Below are 16,498 nucleotides of genomic sequence, written 5' to 3'. Positions count from 1 at the left end.
CAAGGAGGGGCCGCGACCTGGGACTTACAACCTGCTGGTCCGTGGACAGCATCCCCTCTGGGCTGGCCATGGGGCTCTGAGGTGCAGGTGGGTCCTGAGGGATTGAGCCATCAACCTGGGGAATCTCACTCTCCTTCAACCAAATGCCCAGTAGGACCCCAGCTGGTGTCCTGAGCATTGCCTGTTGGTGAGTGGATGTAAGGGACCCCTCCCCTCACCCCAGAATGGAATTGGGTGCAGAACCAAAATAGTCAGTCGATGGAGGAGGGGGGGCAGTGGGAGGGGCAGCTGGGTGCCAGAACTCCTACCACCAAGGAGCAGGTTAGGACAACCTCACCTTGGGGAGACCTTGGGAAATATTCCCACAGCTGCCTGCTTTGTGCTATTATTCCCAGCTTTTAAAAATAATATATTTTTATTGACTTCAGAGAGGAAGAAAGAGGGAAAGAGAGATAGAAACATCAATGATGAGAGAGAATCATGATTGACTGCCTCCTACATGCCCCTACTGGGTGATCAGGCCTGCAACCTGGGCATGTGCTCTTGATCAGAATCAACCCGGGGATCCTTCAGTCCACAAGCCAATGCTCTATCCACTGAGCCATACGAGCCAGAGCTATTCCCCGTTTATTGCTTCCCCCCCCCCTCCTCTGCCCAGGTACCACTTCCTGAGCATAGTCCCTTGGGACATGGGAATCTGGTCCCTGCACTGCGGGAATGTGTTCTGACCATTGCTACCTCCCAGTGTGCCTTTTGGGACCCCACCTTGGTCAACCTAACTGATGTCCAGAGTGGAGACCATAACTGAGACAGGATGACCATTGGAGTTGTCCGAGGAACACACCCAAATCACCATGAACCAGAAAGATAGCCATCATGGGAGGGGACACAACACTGCTGACACATCACTCCACATCTCTCTGTCTGAGTCAGAATTAAATAGCAACCAGGTACTGTTCGCAGTGTTTTATTTTCTTTATCTTTATGTGTGCATTTTTTTAAATTATTTTAAAAATTGCTGAATATGTATACTAATAAAAGGGTAATATGCTAATTAGACCAGAGGGACCGGACGTCTTCCCGACAAAGCCATGGCTGAGAGGGCCCACAGCAGAGCCACAGCCGGGTGGACAGGGCTTCCCTGTGGGCGGGGATCAGTGGCAGAGCCAAGGCCAGGAGGTCCTGGACTGCGAGTGGGCACAGGCCAGGCTTAGGGAACACCCCACCAGTGCATAAATTTCGTGCACCAGGCCTCTAGTTGCTTAATAAAAACATACCGGTTCTCAGATGTCCCTTCCTCAAACACGTCTGTGCATATTGCGCTCTGTGTTGACCACCCAAAGTCAAGTTTCCTTCCATCACCATGGATGCCACCTTTACCCTCCTACAACCCCACCCCCTTTTCCCTCCGGTAATCACCGCAATTGTGTCTGTGTCTGTGAGGTTTTCTCTGTGTGTTTCCTCCAAACCCCTTTACCTTTCACAGCCAGCCCCTTCCCCCCACTCCCCTCTGACAGCTGTCCATCTGTTCTCTGATTCCATAAGTCTGCTTCTATTTTGTTCATTAGTTTATTTTGCTCATTAGATTCCCCATAAGGTGAAGTCACATGGTACTTGTCTCTCTCTGACTGGCTTGTCTCACTCCTCACGATGCTCTCCAGGTCCCTCCATGCCATCTCAGAGGGTCGGAGACCCTTCTTTCCTACCGCCCAGTAGTGTTCCGTGGTGTGGATGTGCCACAGCTATTTTATCCCCTCGTCTGCTGACGGGCATGTGAAAATAGCACTGCAGTGAACACAGGGGTGCACATATTCTTTCGAATTAGTGTTTTGTGCTTCTTCAGGATTAATAGGCAAAATGTATAAAGAACTTTTATAACTACACACACACACACACACACACACACACACAGAATCCAATTAAAAAACGGGCAAAGGATCTGAATGGAGATTCCTGACGGTAAGAAGCAGAGTATCAGAGAGCCGGGACACTCGGGCGGTGGCGTGTTGGTGTAGGTACCTGAGCACAAGTACCATCGAGGCTTTTATCCTCCCACTTCAAACAGGAAGCGATTGCCAAGGACGTTTCACTCTTAAAGCCCATTTCACAACAGCAGCTCTCGGCGAGCTCGCGCTGTTCACAGCGATGTTCTCAAGTGCCGGGGGAGTGTGCTGAGTCTTCATAAAAAGGGTTTAATGAAAGGGATTTGTGGGCTTAAAAACCAAAGGACTAATAGCAGGCCCATTTCCCACTAAATCTGAATCCAACAATAACCCAGCCGCAAGTGGATGTTAAGCTGCGGGATTCTGAGAGATCTTTGCGGGGAAGAGCTTGCTCGATGTACCTGGCGATTCTCACGTCAGCCTGAGTCAGAGAGGGAGGAGATGGTACATCGGAGGAGGGAAGTGAATGCCTTCCAGAGAAGGGGTGCAGCCGGGAACAACTCCCTGTGACACACCTTCCTGGTGAACCAGGTGACCAGACAAGGAGACCTCCTCCACAGGACCACAGGCTGTCTCTGGGGGCCAATCGGTGCCATGCACTTGGCAGAATGAGTCTCCTTTGGCCAGGAGGGAGACTTCTCCACAGGGCCTGCTGGGAACTTGGCAAACTTCTCCCATGTACTTTGATGAGGGATTCTCATAGTGGCCGCTCATGGCAACCAACCAAGGAGTGCGAGGGTGTCTACTCCCGAGGTAGAGGGTCTGGGTCAGGAATGTCCCAGACGAGGCTGAAGAAGGTTTTTGTTTTGTTTGTTTTGTTTTGTTTTGTTTTAATATATTTTATTGATTTTTTACAGAGAGGAAGAGAGAGGGATAGAGAGTTAGAAACATTGACGAGAGAGAAACATGGATCAGCTGCCTCTTGCATACCCTGTACTGGGGATGTGCCCGCAACCAAGGTACATGCTCTTGACCGGAATCAAACCCAGGACCTTTCAGTTCACAGGCTGACACTCTATTCACTGAGCCAAAGCAGTTTTGGCTGGTCGGAGAGGTTTTATGCTACTTAATGCCATGCCGTACTACAAAGCCACAGCAACTCACACAGTGCTCAGGGGGTGCAAACCTCGACAAGATGCAGTGGAACAGAACAGAAAGGCTCAGCACCCGGTTGGTGTGGCGCAGTGGTTGAGCATGGACCCACACACCAGGAGGTCCCAATTCAATTCCAGATCAGGGTGCATGCTTGGTTGTGGGCTTGATCCCCAACAGGAAGCGTGCAGGAGGCAGCCAATCAGTCTTGATGTTTCTTTCTCATCGATGTTCCCTATCTCTCTCTCCCTCTCCCTTCCTCCTCTCTAAAATCCATAGAAACATATTGTTTAAAGAATAAAGCCCTCAGCTAAAGCCACTCAGACACAGAGGGCAGGCTGACGCACAGCTGGTGCAGCGAGGCACTGGCCACGGGTCTCTCACCAATGGTGCTGCCGACGAGACAGCCAGATGGGCCAGTGAGGCTGGTCCCTCCCTCGCCATACAGACACACGTCTCCTCCAGAGCAGTGATGGGCAAACTCACTAGTCAGCAGAGACAAATATCCATGGGACAACGACTGAAATTTCTTTTGAGAGCCAATTTAAAAAAAAAAAAATTATATAGGCAGGTACCTTGTTATTAACTTAATTAGGGTCCTCCTAAGCTGGTCTTTACTAAAAACTCACGGGGCCAAAGAACCGCATGTGCCGAAACCGGTTTGGCTCAGTGGATAGAGCGTCAGCCTGCGAACTGAAAGGTCCTGGGTTTGATTCCAGTCAAGGGCATGTACCTTGGTTTCAGGCACATCCCTGGTGGGTGTGCTGGAGGCAGCTGGTCGATGTTTCTCTCTCATAGATGTTTCTAGCTCTCTATCCCTCTTCTTCCTCTCTGTAAAAAAATCAATAAAATATATATTTAAAAAAACAAACAAAAAACAAAGAGCCGCATGTGGCTCGTGAGCCACAGTTTGCCGACCACTGCTCCAGATGAATCGCAGACACACATGTGGAACAATGAAACTTGGGGGCAGACACCACATGAAAGAGTGTCTTTGAAACTGGGCGGTAAGCAGGAGTGCCTCACCTGGAACACACCGGGTAATCATCATGAAATAAAGAGTGAAAGCACTACAGAAAGTAGGTCATAGTCACAATACACAGACTCAGCCAAGGACGCGTCGATCACATGACAGGGAAAGCTTGCAAATCAATAAGAAAAAGGCAACGCAATAGAAAACAGTGATTACACGCTGCTGGAGACTCGGCGTCGGAGGATGGTTTTTCTAAAAGTGGAGAGAGACAGATGGATCATGAAATGGAAACGTCCCCCTGCCCCTGGGGCAGGGCCCAGCAGCCCCCCGTCCTGCAGAGGTAAGAAAAGAGCATCCATGTGACAGCAAGACAAAGCCACATTGGTCCAGTCTTTCTTTTTAGAAATAAGTCCACCTCGCAGCTCTGTTCACACCTTGTGACTCCTGGTCCCGCCAGGAGAAGGCGAATGTTCTGGCACCTTAATATCTTCAGATGCATAGAAGTACCACAAGTACTGACAAGACTGAGCTGCATGAAATAATCACTGGAGAAGCAGCAGTCCTCCGGTGGTATTGACCGGCGCCCATTAGCGCGAGCAGCATTAGTGGAAATCTATTCCCATTGACCGGGAGGACGCCTCCCTCATTACAATCACCCCAAAGCTGTGGGTCTTCACATCGTTAGCGTCCACGTGAGGTCCCCGCCTCCTGACACGCACAGACACCGTGGCCACGGCCATTTACAGTTCAACGAAAACGGTCTCCGAGTGGGAGTCCCACAAGGTAAAGTGATTAATGAGTGTGATTAATGGTCGTAATTAATGAACGAGGGAGGTAGCACTTAGCGTCTCTGTTGGACCCAGAACTCCATCCAGAGAGCATGCTAATGGACGTCTGAGATAAGAGATTGCTCTTGGCCGACATGCCTCCAGGGTTGAGTGTCAACCTTTGAACCAGGAGGTCACAGTTCATTCCCAGTCAGGGCACATTGGGGGTTGGAGGCTCCATCTCCAGGGCAGGATGTGCAGGAGGCAGCCTATCAGTGATTCCCTCTCATCATTGATCTCTCTCTCTCCCTCTCCCTTCGGAAACCAATAAAAACATATATATTTTTTAAAAGATTGCTTCTGTGGAAACCAGGAATGTTAGTTGGGTACATAGATTACAGATGACATGGGCACACATTTCCCTGTTTCACATGCCCTTTCACACAGAGCAGCTCCCCCAGAAAACGCCAAGGTTGGGCTTTTCTGCACGAGTTCCCGGCAAGTCAATTCATGCGACTGCCCCCTCGGCACATACATGCTCAGGGCCTGCCCCAGGCAGAGAGCCTCAGCCCTCCCGCAGGTGTTTCCCTGTTAAGTGGCTGACGTCTGTGCTTCCTTTCAGTGTTGTCCTGAAACACAGCTTCAGTAAGCCGATTATTTCAGCGGGAGCCACTTCTAATGGACAAACTTTCAGATCCTGCAATTATCGCCTTGTGTTAACACACTGCTCACCAGGGACCTGCGGGTGGAGCCTTTGCCAGTCACGTTCCCTCAAAGAGCAAGTCTGCGGGGCTCCGGGGAGGATGTTAATGTTTCAGTGAAGCCTGTTCTTTTCGCAGCCTGGAAACTCAGGCATTGCGAGAGGAAATGTCTAAAGGTCTTTCTAGCCAAGGCCGATGTGGCTCAGTGGATAAAGCATCAGCCTGTGGACTGAAAGGTCCCAGGTTGAATTCTGGTCAAGGGCATGTACCTTGGTTGCAGGCACATCCCCAGTATGAGGTGTATAGGAGGCAGCTGATTGATGTTTCTAACTCTCTATCCCTCTCCCTTCCTCTCTGTAAAAAAATTATATATATATAATTTTAATATATATATATAAAATTATATATATATATATAAATATATATATATATATATATATATTTTTTTTTAAAGGTCTTTCTACAAGTACTGATGCTGGAAGCTGCCTGGGAACATCAGAGCCAAAGGGAGAACAGGAAGTATATGTGCAGTAGGCATGTAAATCACATGTACACCAAGAATACACATCACACAGGAAGTGCATGCATGTTTGTGTTCACTTGCTATCATTCAAGCAAACTGCTATCAGAAAATTCAATACCTGCGTAACTTTTAGAAATCGGTGTCACCATGTTATATAGCAACTAGAGGCCCGGTGCACAAAATTCATGCAGGTGTAGGGGCCCTAGGCCTGGCCGGGGATTGGGGCCAATCTGGGCCTCCAGGCTGCAAGCCAGGGCCTCCCTTCATTGTCCACTGCCCCCTGGTGGTCAGCTCACGTCACAGTGAGCTATCACACTCCCAGTCTCCCGGTCAAACCCCCGAGGGGACACTTGGCATACCAGCCTTTTGTAGATATAGATTCTATCTCAGGGAAGCTGGGGAAATTGCTGTCTAAATCGCCCGGCGGCTGAGCTGTACCTGATGAGATACTTGGTCTATCTCTGACGTGATGCACAGAACATTAGGCTCCAGGGACTCGTACAGACTTAATTCAGCCTAGATTCCCCCCTCCCGGTGCTCCCGGCTCCACGGCTCCCGGCACACAGGATCCCAGCATCACCTCCCTGCGGTCTCGTCCTTCAGAGCGAGGCGGCGCTTCCACACGCAGCTCACCCAGAATCTCAGTCACCCGTGACAGCAGGCCCACGTGACTCCAGGGAAGTGGACATGCACACGGAACAGCGCTGCCCTCCCTGACGGACAGCAGGTGTGGCGTGCAGGAGGCAGCAGAGTGGCTGTCCCCGGTTCCCAGAAGGGAAGTGGGATCTTCTGACACCAAATACTAGTGTCAGTTCCCCCAAATCACAGCCGTGTCCCCAGGGACCAGCACCGCGTGACCCACAAGCCATCCCTACGCCCCGGTGTGCGTCACGGTGACTAGCTCAGACCATCCCACACGACGATGCCATCAGCCCACTGACCACGTATCTAGTCTGCACTCAGCGCTTTCTAAAAGCATCTTCATTGATTCCAGAGAGGACAGGAGGGGGGGAGAGATAGAAACACCCATGATGAGAAGGCGCCGTGGGCTGAAGACAATTATCGCAACGGGCACCAAGGAACTCTGGGAGGCAGTCTATTTGCAAACACATCGCTCTGGGACTGCACAGCTGGTAGGCACCATTCTGAATGGGAGCGGAGGCCTGGGCAAACAGGGGTCTGTGCCCAGTGCCAGCTCCTAGGACCCTGAAGAAGGGTTACATTGTCCACATCACTCTTCACACACAACCTCTCAGGGGAGACCTTCCTCCTATGGACGTCCTGGAGGGGATTTTAGAGCGGAGCTGGGATTCTTTCACTGAGATCAGTTTTTGTTGTTGGTTGTTTTTTTATTTGTGTGTGTGTGTGTGTGTGTGTGTGTGTGTGTGTGTGTGTGTTTTAATATATTTTATTGATTTTTACAGAGAGGAAGGGAGAGGGATAGACAGTTAGAAACATCGAGGAGAGAAAAACATGGATCAGCTGCCTCCTGCACACCCTGCACTGGGGATGTGCCCACAACCAACGTACATGCCCTTGACTGGAATCGAACCGGGGACCCTTGAGTTTGCAGGCCGACACTCTATCCACGGAGCCACACCGGCCAGGGTTGAAATCAGGATTTTGATAGGAAGGTTTAAGGTGCATTCTCACATCACGTGACTACTGTCACCCAGGTTCACACACCCCTTCCACTGCCCATCCCACTGCCCATCGAGACGCTCAGCAGCACTCCCCCTCCCTGGGCAAACTGGGCCCAGATGAGCTCTCCATTTCCTCAGTGTGTTCCCTGTGGTGGTGGCACAGCCCGAGGCCTCCTCTTTACACTATTGCTCCCCATTCGTCCGGGTCTGGGACTCCTGGGCCTGACACATCCTGAGGAGCTGCTCTGGCAAGGCTCACACCAATGCAGGTGCCGGGGGACAGGACACCAGGCTTCCGGGTGCCTCTTCCTTGCCCAGGGAGGGGAGCCATGAGTATGGACCCCTGGCTTCTCTCCATTCCCTCCCTCCCTCACACATGCGGCCGGGAGAAGGGGGGTAAGTGTTTGCTTGCTGACCTTGCAAAGGGGGATTAGAAATTTGGAGCACCCTCTCCTTCTCTGCCCCCTCCAGGCAACAGGCTTTCCTCTGAGCCAGGCCAGGGCAGGGTGTGTGCTTGTAGAGGGGCTAGCGGGGTGGAATGAGGGCGGGAGAATGGGGTAAGGCAGTGGTTGGCAAACTCATCAGTCCCCAGGGCCAAATATCAATGGCACAACTACTGAAATTTCTTTGGAGAGCCACATTTTTTAAACTTAAACTTCTTCAAATGCCACTTCTTCAAAACAGACTCGCCCAGGCCATGGTATTTTGTGGAAGAGCCACACTCAAGGGGCCAAAGAGCCACATGTGGTTCACGAGCCATAGTGCCAATCACGGGGTTAATGCAAGAGCTTCCTATTGGAAAGTTCAAATGTCTGAGGACGCCAACTAAATTCCCCATTGGTAGCCTAATTGAAGAGAACACCTACAAGTCATTTCATTAAAATGTGTGTTGTGAATAGAAAATTACTTGACTGTATTATAGAACAAGCCAATAGCAGTCTCTCTAAACAATATCTTTAGCGTTAAAGTGTATTGAGACAGTCAGTAACCATCAAGCACATCACCTAAACTGTTTCTTTTTTCTGTCTTATCTACCAGGGAGGTTACCCAAGGCCTGGCCTACAGGACTGGTCTTTGTTTTACCAAACTTACACTCAAGGCAGGAAAAGGACACAGACATGTCCAACCATTTTAAGGCAAGTGAACAGCCACAAGTGCCTAGAAAAACACGATATGGAGGCGAAGAGCACAACGTGAAAGAGCCCGTAAATAAAATAATTAGAGTAGAGATAAATAGTAGAGCACAGGAAAAAAAAAATAGAATCCACAAAACCATAAGCTGGTTCTTTAAAAATGTAATAACATGACAAATTTCAGACAGACCAACAAAGGAAAAAATAGACAAAAGTCCAGAAAAATCACAGAAAAGCAGACAGACATAAATAACCAACATAACTGATAACTACAATGACAGAATAGATGCCTTGCAAGAAACATATCATAGCAAAAACTGTGTGTTTTTTTTTTTAAAGGACAATGTCAACAAACATAAAAATACAAGGACTCAGATGGTAAGACAAAAATCTCCTAAAAAAAACCTCGGGAGCTGGATGGCTTCGCTGGAGAATGTCACCGACATTAAAGGATTAGAGTGTAAGTCGCCCTCAAAGGAAAAGCAATGCCATCGGTTCCTTCCAAAAAGTCAGCATTACTCCCCACACAAGGAGAGACTGCGGCCACAGAAAACCAGAAAACTACAGACCCATTCATGAATGTAAATGGGAAACCCTTTAATGTGATACAACCAGAGTGATCCCAGCAGGATATCACAGAAAAGGTACGGAATGCAAGGGAGACTCAAGATAAGATCACCACCAATGTCATCAATCGCATTGATGGGAACAAGTCCTACCTAATAAACAGGGAATATGCTAACTGACCCTCACGCCCTCACAAAGATGGAGGTGGCCACAGCCAAGAAGGAGGGGTATGCTAATTGCTGGCCACACATAGCCACAAGATGGCAGCGCCCACAGCCACAAGATGGGAGCTTTCAGTACCCTCAGCCCCTCCAGGGTGGCAGCCAAGGGGCACAGCCGGGCCTGCCGCTCCCCACGCCTGCTTCCAGGGTTCCCCAGTCCCCTCAGCCCCCCAGCTGCCCAGGGCCGGCCTGAGGTGCAAGCAAGCCTTGGATGGCAACTGCCCAGCTACTCAGGGCTACCTGAGGCTCAGGTAACCAGGGCCAGCTGAGGTTTGTGCTGCCGGCAGTGGCAGCAGCAGAGGTGTGATGGGGCGTCACCTTCTCCTGATCACCAGGTCGCCTCCCGCCCCTGAGGGCTCCTGGACTGTGAGAGGAGGCAGGCCGGGCTGAGGGACGCCCCTCCAGTGCATGAATTTTCATGCACTGGGCCTCTAGTTTAAAAATAACACACATGGTCACATACCAATGCAAAAAATATATATAAATAAATAATTGGTAAAATCCCAAACCTTTTGTGGTAAAAACCTCTAACATCTGAGAACAGAGCAATGATTCCTTAAAACAAAATGAAGCACATTCATAAAATCTCAAGTAATAACACACTTCATGGTAAAAGACAGAAACACTTTCCCCTAAAATCAGGAACAAGATCCGGATCCCTGCTTTCACTGCTGCTGTTCAACTTTATGAAGAGTGAAACCTTCTAGATGTGTAAATGGCACGATTTCCTACACAGAAAACCCCGAAGGCTCCACATGATTGTGACGAGGGTTAACAATATCAAGGCAGCACAGTTGCAGAATCTACCACCAATGGTCCATTTAACATGGGTAAACTTATCTTGAATATGTTTTAAAACATCAGTCAGCTTAACTTTCCATAGTAAAAGGCTAACGTACAAAAATCATATAAATCATTAAAATCATATCAGCTAATGCAACACAACAAAAACTGTATATATTTCAACAAACATTCGGGACAAAATCACCCAGACCATGAGGAATCCGGGAAACTCTTCAAATAGATAACGAGCTGCCATCACCCATGTGCAGCTGTCAGTACACCTAGTGGGGAACGCAATTTTCTTGAATGCCCCCAAGGTCTGTCCACACTCCGCCCGCCTGGCTAGCACCACTGGGAGCTCCTGGCCAAGGGACCAGGCTGGAGAGGAGGTGAGGCCCGGCTGGTAGGAAGGGAGTGGGAGCCGCGGTGCATATGGCATGGGCATCTCCAGCAAAACCCAAGATGCAACAACAAACTCCTGGGAATGGCGAGCTCAGCACAGCCTCAGCAGACAGAAACATGAAAAGGCAGCCCACGGAAAACCATTGGAAATAGAGAGCGGAAACCCAAGAAAACACACACAGGCCAGTGTGGAACACAGAAAGCACTAATGAAGGGAAGAAATCTAACGTCTTCCAAACGGATACACGGGTTTCACAAGGTCCTTTAACCCCACCCCCTCCCCACCTTCTCTATGGATGGCGGGAGTGTTCTAGAGTTTATGGGAAAAGGCGAAGGAGCGAGGGTCCCGGAGGAGGAAGAGGAGCTCACACCACGCCCCCCCCCCCTGGTGCTCAGAGCAGCCCCGTCCGGAACAGACCACAAGGGAACGGCAGGGAACCCGTGACAGTAAGCAGCTCAGTGGACGGTGGCCCGTCCACATGTCACCCACAGGCCACGGGCGGGAACAGGCAGCTGGCTCCGTGCAGCCTCCGGTGAATTCCCTGCACGATGTGCCGGGCAGAACACCCTACAGACTCCACACCCTGAACCCCATTCACGTGGCGCCCCTGAGAGGAGGCGGTGACGGGCATGAGGGGCAGGTGGAGAAGGGCCCAGGTTGGGGGTTGGGAGGAAGGCAGGATGGGTACAGACGGTGCAGCAACCTTGGTGGTAATGGTCTCCATAGCAACTGCGCTCATGTCTGTGATACGGGGACTTTTCCAGAAGCCCCATGGGGGAAAAACTGAGGAAAGCTAAACCAGAGACCACTCAATCCGCGGAATAACTCCCTGTGGACCTCATCTTCCTCAAACCGACCACATCCGTTAGAACGGAGGGCAGACGAAGGCACGTTTCCTTCTCCGAGGAAGACTAAGTCTGATCTTCCTCAGAACACCGAGGGGCTTGGGCATTGCTGGAGGCCATGCAGAGGGCCTAGGGTCTGAGCACGGGATGGAGAGGAGCAGGGTCAGCAGGAAGGAGTGTGCTCACACGCGCCCTCTGACGGGCTCACAGCAGAGGCATTTCCCTGTGGCTGCACTCACCTTCCCATGATGTCACCGCCAGCACCTGTCCCTGCCTGGCGAGCTCGCCTTTCACTTGCCAACAAACCACGGGTTTAGAGTTTTTAAAGGAGGACCTGGGAGCTGGACAAACCCGCAAACCAACCCTGACTCCCCGAACAGACGGGGATGAAAGGCAGACATTGCACAGGACAGACCATCCCTCCCACACATCCACGCCCCCCTCCAGTCCCAAGTGTGGAGTCACAGGAACAGCTGCTGGATGGTCAGCAGCGGATGTCAGCGCCACCTGGCTTGGCGGACACCCACGGGGTTTCTGACCAGGAGCCTGTGTGACTCCGGGGACAGGCGTAAGGCACCGGTGTCTAACGGTGTCAGGTCAAAGGCCCTACACGCTCAGACCAGCAGGAAGCGCGAGAGGGGAGGTCAGGGCTGAGGGAATCATCTGTTTTCTGGACGCGCCTGGTTTGACAGGTTCCGGTCCTTCTTCGCTCCCCCTTTGCCGATTTCGAAACTCATGATCTCTAAGCCTCAGGGTCGTCCAATCAGCCGCCCATAAGCCACTCCCCATCCCCTGAGTGCGAGACAGCAAGGCCACCTGCATCCCTGCTCCTGGGCTGCAGACTCTCGTGCTGAAGCACAGCCAGAGAGAGCTGTGTTTGTTAGGGTCCCACAGCCCCCGAGGCCGTTCGCTGTCTATGTCTCATCTGCGTCTCCTGGTCTTCCTCACACTCCTATTCCTCCACCTTGTTCTCTGAGCGCAAAGCCTTCCTTTTCCTCTTCCTCTTTCTTTTCCATGTTGTTCCCCTTATGAAATGCCTTTCAGCAGGTGCTGCTCTTCCTTCTGGGGCTGCCTCACCTGTGTCTCTCCCTCCCTCGTCTCTCTCTCTCTCCCCATGTCTGTCTCCATCTCTCACTGTCTCTGGCTCTCTCCTCCCCTCCCCATCTCTCTGGCTCTCTCTCCACCCCCGCACTCCCATACACACAGTTTCGGAGTGAAGGTCCCCTTATAACCCAGACCCCATCTAGTCTCTTGCTCTGATGCCTCCATAGGCTGGCATATTTTCTTTATCACATTCATCAAGGTGGCAACGTTACACTCTTCCCTGTGATCATCAATCAGCGTCTCTCCAGCGAGACTGTAAATTTCATGAGATCAGCTTTTAATCAGCATTGTATCCAGGGCCCCATTAGAGGTCCTGGGGTGACAGGAGCTCATTAAATCCCAGTGGGGAAAAGCAGAGAAGCGGACGGGGGGGGGGGGGGGGAGGGAGGGAGAGAGGGAAAGAGGAGAGGAGGGATGGAGGAGGTGAGGAAGGGGGGGAAGGGGAGGGAAAAGGGAGGGGGAAGGATGAGGGAGGGAAGGAAAGGAGGGGGGAGGGAAGAAATAAAAGAAAAATGCAAGGAAAGACGTTAGGAAGGAGTAAGGATAGCTGGACAAGAGGGAGAAGGAACGGAAATTAAAGAAAGTCTCTAAAATGATATATTACCACTTATCGTTTTGATATTGCAAAGTAACCAGAGATTGATGAAACTATATATTGTTTCCCTAGGTACAGAGCTCTAGAGGCAATCAAACAAGAGACACAATCCTTCCATTTCATTGACAATGAAAAGCAAATGACTATAAGAATGCATGATGACTATACCAGTATACACACGCACACATGCCCACACACACATACACACAAGCACACAAATACACATGCATGCCAGTGCACACACACAAATTGAATAAACTCTCTTATCAGGCTGGATGGAGTCACCACAGCTATAGGGAGGAAAGGTTTTAAAGGCTTAAGAACTACCATGTGCTTCTGTCTCCTATGAAGCTGACACCTGTACATGGTAGCTTTGTGTTATGGCAAAGTCATGATCAGTGCGTTTAGAAAGAATGCTTTTTGTTGTAGGAATCTGATAATCTAGCCAGGAACGAAAGCGAAGCAATAAATTAAGCACAGGGATCACCATTAAAGAAATCCACTGCCTGTAGACTTATTCTGGGGAGGGATAATGTGACGACATTTCAACAGAAGGCATTTGAAGAAAAGATGTTCATGAGGAAGCCAACTATTCACCAAGTAAATTAATTCAAAAATAATAGCATTATGCTGAGCAAAATAAGCCGGTCGGAGAAAGATAAGTATCACATGATCTCACACATTTGTGGAATCTAATGAACCACATAAACTGATGAACAAAAATAGATCCAGAGGCAGAGAAGCATCTAACATATCATCAAACATGAGAGGGTGTGTGTTCTAAGCGGGTCCCACCATGGGGTGTATATGTGACTGGGTATGTGGTCTAGGCTGGTCCCATCATGTTGTGCCTGTGACCGGTGTTCAGCCTAAACTGGTCCTCCTGTGGGGCTGTGTGGAGTGCCTTGTGTCTCTTGGAGCTTCAGGCAGCCCCGCCCACTGTGAGCAGAGCCTGGTGAGTGGCCCCTGGGCCGTGAGAGGGCAGGGCTGAGGGACCCAGGGAAGCAGAGCCACGTCCCAGAATGCACCCTGAACCTCGGGCTCCAGCCTGTCTGAAGCCCGGCTGACATGTAAGCAGCATGTGCCTTTGCTGTTTAAGCCAGTTTTAGGCGTGTCCTCTGATTCCTGCTGTGAAAACACCACAGGCGCCGGGTGGCTGAGAGACCGAGGGCCCTCCCTGAGCACTGGTCGCCTGCAGCCCTGTTTTGCCGTATCCCTGTCCTTCTTCTTCACACACACGTCCCCACACGTGAAGATGAGGGTCCAAGACAAGTAGGATAGCCTGTGAGAACAGTCTGTCTGCAGGGAAAGACAGAGCGGGAGGTCCCGTGTCAGGGATGATATGGTCACTGGATCCCGGTGAGTGGCAGACAATGACCTCTGCCCCCACACAGGCAGCAACGTGGGCACCTTCCCTGCCACAAGCAGGGCCTGGTGAACCCTGACTCCCCTCCTCCCTGCTACCCCGCGGAGGCCCCTCCATGGCTGTTCACGCTGCCTTTTCTGAGAAACACAGGCTCTGGTTAGTCAGAATGTTGCAAGGAAATTGCTTGTTCATATATGTATGCCCCTAATCACACATTTGGTACTTTTCCAATTAGAATTGTTTATTTCCTATGGTTGTGTCTATACTTATTGTCTAGAAACATTTAAAAGCACACAAGATAACACGTGGGCACACACTGCCTATAAAGCCCCTTTATGTAAACAGAAAGGTCTGGGAAAGTATGTGAATTTCAGACGTCAGGTACTATAGGTCAGAACTGTGTGCAGCATGTTACTCTGATGAAAAGATCCTAAATTTGGTAATATTGGTTCAAAGCATGCTCTGTTCTACAAAAAAAAAAAGTTTCAATAAATGCATTTAAGTTAATCATGTATACAATAATGATTTTTCACTATGCCAAATGTATAAAATATTCTATTTAAAGTCTAAATTGTACTCAATGCATATTTCATTAATATTTCTAATAACTTTGGGACATTTTCAGAGCAAGTCCCTCCCATTTCTCCTAGAAGGGGAGTATTCTTTAATATACGCTGATTTTCACATATATTACCCACCCCCAAGCTCCCTCAACTCTCCTTGGCTATAAAATAATCAAATTGTTCAGTGCCTCCTCCTTGTGGGGCGAGCCTTAGAAATGAAGGGAAGTGTTAAATCAATCGGAAGGGTTCTCACTGGCGTGTGACCAAGACCAGTGATTGAGGGTTTGCCTTCCGAGCTGGTAATGCGTTTCAGCCACTTCCATTCATCCTGCGGGTCCTGTGCCCGCAGAAAAGCTTGGTGCTGCTAAAAAGAGTCTAATTATCCCCATTTCCTTCTCAGGCAACTCATCAAAGGAGTAAAAGACAGATGAGAAGTCAAGGAGGCAGACGCACTGTCCTTGCATGCAGGAAATGCAATGCCCTCTCCCCCCACCCCTGCCCAGGGGGGCAGATGGGGTGGCTCATTGGTGTCCTACCAGGTGCGTAGGAGGTGCCTTCAAGGCCAACACCCATTCCCTGAGCTGCTCCGAGTGCAGCCTGTGTCCACACGTGAACACGGACCCAGGCCACGCCTGCTCCCCGGTCTGCTAGCTTCCAGGCCAGAGGGGCGGAGTCCAGACAGAGCGGCCCCCATGTCCATAAGAGACTAAGCCAGGAGAGCAAATCAGCAACCAAGGGCCCATCAAACCACTCTCCGAGGCGCCGAGAGAGCCCTTGTTCCGGGGGCCAAGGTCATGACCCCACCCTTACCCAGAGACAGGGCTGTTTGAGGCTGGGACCGAGCATGCGGCCAGCACAGGCTTTTTCGGTCCCCGGGCCGACTGATGTGCCCGGTCAGGGTCCCTGCTTCCTGTGCTATTGGCTCAGACCCGGTCCTGCTGTTTGTGCTCCTCCAGAGCAGCGGCTCTCCGCCTTCCTGATGCCACAGCCCTCTAACACAGCTCCCCGTGTGGTGGTGGCCCCCAACCATAACACTATTTCTGTGGCTACTTCATAGCTGTCATGTTCTCCTGTTATGAATCTTTATTAAAAAAATATATATTTTATTGATTTTTTACAGAGAGGAAGGGAGAGGGATAGAGAGTTAGAAACATCCATGAAAGAGAAACACCGATCAGCTGCCTCCTGCACATCCCCCACTAGGGATGTGCCTGCAACCAATATACATGCCCTTGACCAGAATCTAACATGGAGCCCTTCAGTCTGCAGGCAGATG

General features: G+C 50.4%; 1 protein-coding gene across 2 annotated transcripts in view; it reads right to left on the bottom strand.

Annotated features, from left to right (window-relative positions):
* The window catches only part of CSMD1 (CUB and Sushi multiple domains 1), a 605,853-nt gene that overhangs the window by 468,429 nt on the left and 120,926 nt on the right, over positions 1–16,498 (bottom strand). The window lies entirely within an intron of this gene.

Source organism: Pipistrellus kuhlii, unplaced genomic scaffold (genome assembly GCF_014108245.1).
Source record: "Pipistrellus kuhlii isolate mPipKuh1 unplaced genomic scaffold, mPipKuh1.p scaffold_m20_p_78, whole genome shotgun sequence".
Taxonomy (NCBI): domain Eukaryota; kingdom Metazoa; phylum Chordata; class Mammalia; order Chiroptera; family Vespertilionidae; genus Pipistrellus; species Pipistrellus kuhlii.
Note: the sequence above shows the minus strand (reverse complement) of the source record. Positions and strands in the feature narration are given on the sequence as shown.